Source organism: Peromyscus maniculatus, chromosome 21, assembly GCF_049852395.1.
Source record: "Peromyscus maniculatus bairdii isolate BWxNUB_F1_BW_parent chromosome 21, HU_Pman_BW_mat_3.1, whole genome shotgun sequence".
In the NCBI taxonomy this organism is placed as follows: Eukaryota; Metazoa; Chordata; class Mammalia; order Rodentia; family Cricetidae; genus Peromyscus; species Peromyscus maniculatus.
The window spans coordinates 34,703,002-34,710,246 of NC_134872.1; positions in this window are offsets into that span (position 1 = coordinate 34,703,002).

Sequence of the window (7,245 nt, forward strand, 5' to 3'; positions counted from 1 at the left end):
TGGAAAAGGAATTTGTGTTCTCTACCAGTAGAGGACCACAAATACTAGTTGAAAAAAATGCATCAACAGAACATGGATATACTCCTTAATTACCTTGTACTAATACTTTAAACAATACAACATAGCAACTATTTATGCAGCTCCTGTATTTTACAAGGTTGTTGAAACCAATCTAGTCATGCTTTAAAGTATATGAGATTATACAAGTGTCAAAAAGTACTCTTCAGACAGCTAATGGAGGAAAGCAATAAATAGTCCTAACTAGCTATTAGACCACCACAACAATAAGCAGCATGGCAAGATACCGGTGAAAGTGCAGTAGTGGCACTCACATATGGTATTAACCAGCATCTCTTTACTTGAACTTAAGGCCCACTCCAAAAGAAAAAAATTAGGCCTGGTGCTAGATATCTAGCCAACTACCTTGAGATAGAGAGGTCATGAATCATAGGAGAGCATCTACTACCACCACTTGCTAGACCAGCACAATTCCTTAACTGCATCTAAATCTTATCTTTATTCCCACAGTTAAGTATAGCTGTCACTCCTCATCAAAGAAGCTTCTCTTTATAGAAAATGGAGACCATTATAGAAAACTGCAATTAGACACAATGCAAAAATCAATGCATTGTAAGGAGCCCAGTCCCAACGGATACATCTACCTCACAGCTCCTACATCTATGCATTAAGGAACATTTGGGAAGAGGAGGTGGAAAGATTGTAAGAGCTAGAATACAAGAAAGCCTAATGTGAAACTACCTATCTTGAAAATGGCTGTATAAACAAGACTTGAACAATGAAAATATCAATAGATAATGCTAAGGCAGAAGGGAAAAATTCTCGTTCTAGAGAAAGAATTGTAAATAATTAGTGACTGCTGAGAGAAAGAACTAGACTCTCCCATGAATGAGCACTCTATTGATTGATCATTCAATACAAAGTGGTTAGCCCTGAGACCATATAAACACAAACAACACAAATAGACTCAACAGTTTGTATTTATAGATCATCTGCCCAGAGATAGGGGTGTGGTTTTTCTCAGTGTGCCTAAGCACATGAATGGTTTGGCCTGCTCCAAGCAACTGTACAGCTATTTAATTTTCATCCAAGGGCTCAACACAAGTGCTTACTCACCCTGTACACACCCCCACATCAGATACAGGTGTCCCCTAAGCACATGAATGGAATTCTCCACTTGGAGACAACCTGCGTATCTACTCAGAAGCAAAGAGACTTCAGGGCTTCATAGTTCAACTGTAACTTTGTCCAAACAATCACTGTGAAACAGAGCTCCAGAGTTCCTTATAGACATTGAAAAGCTCTCAATCCATTAGGGTGGCCACCAAATACAAGATCATGTCTCTCTAGAAATATTTACTCAAGAGCTCAATTCTATCAGCTTCTTTGGGCATGTCCTTTGTCTGAGCTTCTAACTCAATTGATCCTTAGTCCTCCAGGAGGGAATATGCTAATGAACATGCAACCCAAAGGGCAGATCTCCTCTGGAGTTTCTGAATTCTCTTTGATGAAAGTTGCCTGATTCTTCTGATGCAGAGTTGGGGAGAGTGCAAGACTGTCGTTGATGAGCGAGCATCCTGTCTCATAATGTGAACAACCAGGATCAGGTGCACAGCTATTACACTGCGGAGACATCATAAGTTTTAAAAATCTGTCTGTAGAGGACTGATTGATTGTCTGGCTGTCATATGAATTTCAGTTGGGGCAATATTTTCAGGGCCAATACTATCAGCTTTCCCTGTTCAAAAGTCATAAAAGTACTCTAGAGAGATTTTAGAATGTAAAAAAAAGTATTTAGTTTTGTTACTAAGTTACAGTATAAATACCTGCAACATTTTAAGCTTAGAAATAATGGTAGAGATATTAATAGTAATATACAGCTGAATTAAGAAAAATGAGATGGACTGTAGAACACTTACCAGGCTTGAGATTCCCTTGGGAACAGTAAATGAATATTAGGAACTCTGTATTAGGATTAATCTGTGGAAGGAGACGGGGCCTTATCTGTTTCTTCAGCCACATGGCCATGAGAATCAATGAGTGTATGCACATAGATGCTTTCTTGTGGTAAAACTGGAAACTTTGCAAATGGGAGTTCTTCATGTAAACTGAAGATGCTAAAGCAGGCAGGCTAGGAATCACTGAAAAACCTTGGACTCCACAGTTATTAACACCCCTCTATGATCAAGGTACATGGGAGCCTAGCTCCTTTACTTGCATACTCTGTGAACCCACACATCCTCCATACCCTTCACCTAAAGCCCCCAGTCCCCTACCTGGTTGTCATGTGGCTGTTTGTACACCTCTCCTGGAAGGAACAATGGAACAGCTTTCTCCCACCCTAACACCAACTAAACAGAGCGCTTCTGTTCAAATATATTTCCTCTCTATCTAAGTTCAAAGGACAGAAAGGCTGATCTATCCTGAACTCCTCATGTGTGCATGAGCAAATAGGATAAAACTATGTGTCTCTGGGTAAACATTTAAGGGAACATTGCCTATTTGCCATCATATACCTAGGCATAACTGGGCATATGTATGTTTTAAATCAGATGCAATGCCATCATATACCTAGGCATAACTGGGCATATATATGTTTTAAATCAGATGCAATGCAGACAGAGACACAAGCAGTACAGAAAGTGATTATGTTCCCTACTCTAGTAATCAAAACAGAGGACCACCTTCACTATGCCCTTTCATATTTAAATATCCCTTTCTCTTGAGCCCCATAAAAGGAAGACCCCCCAATAAAAACCCGAGCCATTGAGTATATTCACTCAGACACCAGCTGTTCCCTCGTAGTGTGTTCATATCTTTTCTATTGCTTTACTTTAAAGAAAGTTTCCTTGTTACTTTTGCAAATCTGTGTAGGCTTTTACTTCAGTTTCTTGAATAATAAGTCAAAACCCTAGATAATTCCTGGCCCTGACTACTGGATACATGACAGAGTCTTATAATGTATTGTAAATCAGTAAAACTTAAATATTTTAATTATATGATTAATTCATTTGACTTAGCACTTTCAGTACATATTAGTAATATTAGCCACAAAGAATAAATCATTTAATCTTCTACATTTTGAGAAATTTTATGATGAAACTATGTGATACATTGTCTTGTGTGTAATCTAATCTGGAAAACACCATTCAGAACTATAGTGGATTCATTTTCAATAATGAGAGCATCAAAAGTTACAGAAGATGAGAGAACTTACTCCATGTATCATACCTACAGGGAAAAGATGCTGGGTCCATACAACTCATTCTGGTGAATCTAGCCACTGCTAGTCATGACAAGTCCACTTTGCTTTCTTTTAAGCAAGCAAAAAACAAACAAACAAACAAACAAAAAACAAGAAGAAGGAACCTAAACACAGGACGACAGAAAATGAAATAATTGGAGCTTGTGTTAGGGCACCAAAGAAGTTAAGTTAAAGAATAAACTCCAGGCCAGTCACAGCCTCATGCATATAAAAGCAAAAAGTGGTGAGAGAAGTTGAACATCAATCAAGGCCATAAAAAGGAAAAGCTTTCTAATTGAAACTGAAAACCCAGTGTTGCTGATATGAGGCATTTCTCTATCAAAATTCCACTAGAGAAGATAAAAGTAGGTTGATAAAGCTAACAGAAAAGATTAAAGGCTTATATCAAGCAGTTCTTAAAATAAAAGCCAAACAAGTCCAAATACCACACACACGAATTAGAAAAATGAGCAAAGGCAGGGTACGACCGCAAAGATCAAGTACATAGCAGTAGGCAGGGAACTTCAAAGCACTAAATGTTTGCCTTACATCAGACTGGTAAATAAACAAATATCCAAGTAAATAAAAGAGACTCACTTGAGGTCTGAAAGGTGCATGCAACTGATCTCTATTACATCACTATTTATATGGCAACTAAATCTTTTTATCAATAGCAGAAAACAAAATTTTATTCTATGTGCAAAAAAATTATGCATAAATCCACTATTGTCTGTACAAGCCACACGATGAAATATATATAAAATGATTTGTTGTAGAATGAATATATGTGTTTATACATATGCATGTACTGCCTAACCATATGACATAAAATATGATAACATTTCCATTGAAAATGGAAAAATATAACTAAACATTTATAAGTCTGTAACATGTGTTGCATAGGCCAGTTTGTGGATAGCCCAATGAGAAGGGGTATGTCTAACAGAAATAGAATCTATGCAATAAAAATGAAAGGAAGGAATAGATTAGAGTCTAAAATGTATGTAAAAGATTCAATTAACACTTCTAGAATGTAGTAGCAGCTAGTGATAGGTGAAGTACTTTCTGAAGAAATAATGCCTTTGCAGAATTTGAAATGCTCCATAACCTATTTGTCACTATGTTTAGTAAGCATGCATACTTAATTTCACCTCTCATCTTTCTGCCTTTGCTAAACTTCTACAATTCTATTGAGAGTCTTTTAAGCTCCTGTGAGCTCCATTAATATCCCTGTAACACTGCAATACCCCTCCTTCTGTCCTATAGCTATTTCCTCACAACTAAAACATTCCCTCCAGGACAGAGTATACAAACTTCTTATGTCCGGGAAAGCTAAAATGAACAAAATTCACCAGAGGTCCTCCCCAGCATAGTAGAAAAAGGAAACAACTGTTCAGGGTGGGATGGAGGCTCTAACAGCAAAAAGTTTACAAGAAGACATTTTCTGAAGTGTGGAGCTTCCTGAGAGCCCTGCAGAGAGATCCAGAGACACAGCTTTGGGGAGTTATCACCCCTACTGGGGTGGACTTTTCAGTGGATCGGTTGTCTGTGAATCTTCCCCTTTCTGTAAGCACACCCCCACTCATACTTTTGTTAGGAACGCGAATGCACTCACTGCCACATCAGGTTAGATTTTGGTATAGTCGTTCTTTGGTCTGTCTTGGGATGTCTGTCTGGGGTTAGCCAGTGTGTGTGTGTGTGTGTGTGTGTGTGTGTGTGTGTGTGTGTGTGTGTGTGTGTGTGTGTATGCACGCACGCTCGTGTATCCCTAGAAAGTGTTTCACAGGAGCTTCTGAAAATATCTGCCATTTGCTGTTGTGATTCTATTTGTCTTCCTTATGATGTTTTGGTATCATGTGTGTAATTCATCTACATCATGGGAACATCTACCTAACAATATTTCTAGTAGAATTTGACACTGTGTAAACAACAAGCAACAAATTGTCTCTACATGTTGTAAGAAGCTTTATTTAAGAATATGTTTTTCTCTTAGATAATTTGCACAATATCTCAGTTACTAGCGAGTATCTTAAAGTTCACTGAGCTTTGCATGTGAGGCATTTGGCTTTCAGCGGCAGAAATGGTTATAAGACCAATTTTGTAAAACCTCATTAAATTCAGAATCCAAGGAACCAAAGAAAACTTTAATTAGCCAGTTTGGATTCTCTAATATTTTGTTTGATAATATTAGAAATTTTATTTGTCTAGGGAATACTGGTTGTTTTGAACTAAGCAGTTTTCTGAACAAAGGCAGTAGTTTAATGAGGGGTTAGCTCCTGAAGGCTTGTTGCAAGTTTATAGAGAATTGCCATTAGGGAATGCTCAGTGAAAACTATAATTTAGCAAACACAAGACAAGGAGAATTTTCAAATTCATTCAGAAATGTCTCTTGAACAGTGAATTTATTTAAATGTTTGTTACAGACTTTGGTTTCTCCCAACTAACTGCGGAGAAAGTTGAGGTGGAAAATCAGTGAACTGTCCCTTGCAAATTCATATATAAAATCATAACTTAAAAAAGAATTATTTAGCTCTCTCCAACACAAATGAAGCTAATGCAAAACACAATAACTTAGGTAAATTGAATAAAATATAGGCAAATCTCCCATTATATTAACCATGGAACAAATGAATTTAACTCTATTTTCAGAAGAACTTGAGCTTTGACTATTAGAAGACTCCTTTTCATGTTCACTTAGGTTTATTGTTCTCTTTGGATGTGTAGAACTCTCCTACAGACAATTTTTTTATTGGTTAGTAGAGAAATGATGATGTAAACCCAAGTACATCTATTATTTAGAACAAGGGCAGGGATCACCAACTGCTCATATCTGAGAATAGATGCACTTAGATATTTTTTTTTTATTTGGCTGTCAAATGCTATAAAATTTCCTGCTAGGGCAACTTTCCTTGTGCCCCAAGGATTTTGGAAAGCTGGGTTTTAATTTTTAATCAGTTCTAGAAAATTTTCCATTTTTTCTAGACATAGTTGTCATTAAGGAATGTGTTTAGTTTCCATGAGTTCCTGTGCTTTAAGTACTTGATGTTGATGTCGCTATCCAACTTTGCTTCATTGTGTTTGTGTAGAAGTCAGATTGTGGTTCAATTTTTCCATTTTCTTTTTTTTTTTTTGAGATTTTCTTTGGATATTCGTAAGTAGTTCTTTGTTGAACATCATTTTATGACTTGCCTGTATTTGAAAACAGAAAATATTACCATTAATGGTCTATCATTTGTGTAATCCTGTAAAACATAAGGATATGTTTGTTCTTTGAAACTGGTTGGATTTTTTTGTCGAATAATAGGGTCAGTAACCTAAATGTGTTTACTTAGTGTTATCATGGTGTTACCCTTATTGAATTAGAGAAGACCTTAGTGCTCTTAATAGATGGATAGATGTTACTGTACATTGGATAAATATTCCCCAAAGGCCCGTGTGTTAAAGCCGGCATCATTAGCATGTTGCCATTGGTGGTTGTATAACCTTTAAATGGCTGGGTCATTGGAGTAGCACCATTGAAGGTAGTATTGAGGTCTAAGCCAATTTCTTATCTTTGTGTCATAAAGTAAGCAACTACCTCTACCATGTGTTCATTGCAAGGTATAGCACTGGCCCAAAAATGATTGTCTAATAGAACAAAAAGCAATTTAAGGAAGGAAAGAAAGGGTTTTTGTTTGTTTCCTACTGTTTTATTTATATATTTGTTTGTTTTCTTATTTCCTTGGCTTATTGCCTGAGGCGATACAGTTCATCATGATTAAAAAGACCTGGCATCAGCAGAGGAAGGCTGCTGGTCTTATTGCATCTGTGATCAGGAAGCAGAAAGTGAAAAGGGTCAAGCTATAAAATCTCACTACCCAGCCCCATTGTGATTCACTTCCTTCAGGAAATCTTCTTATCCTAAACATTCCACAACCTTCCCAAAACAACTGGGACCAAGTTTCAGACACATGAGCCTATGAGGGATATTTCACATTCAAGCC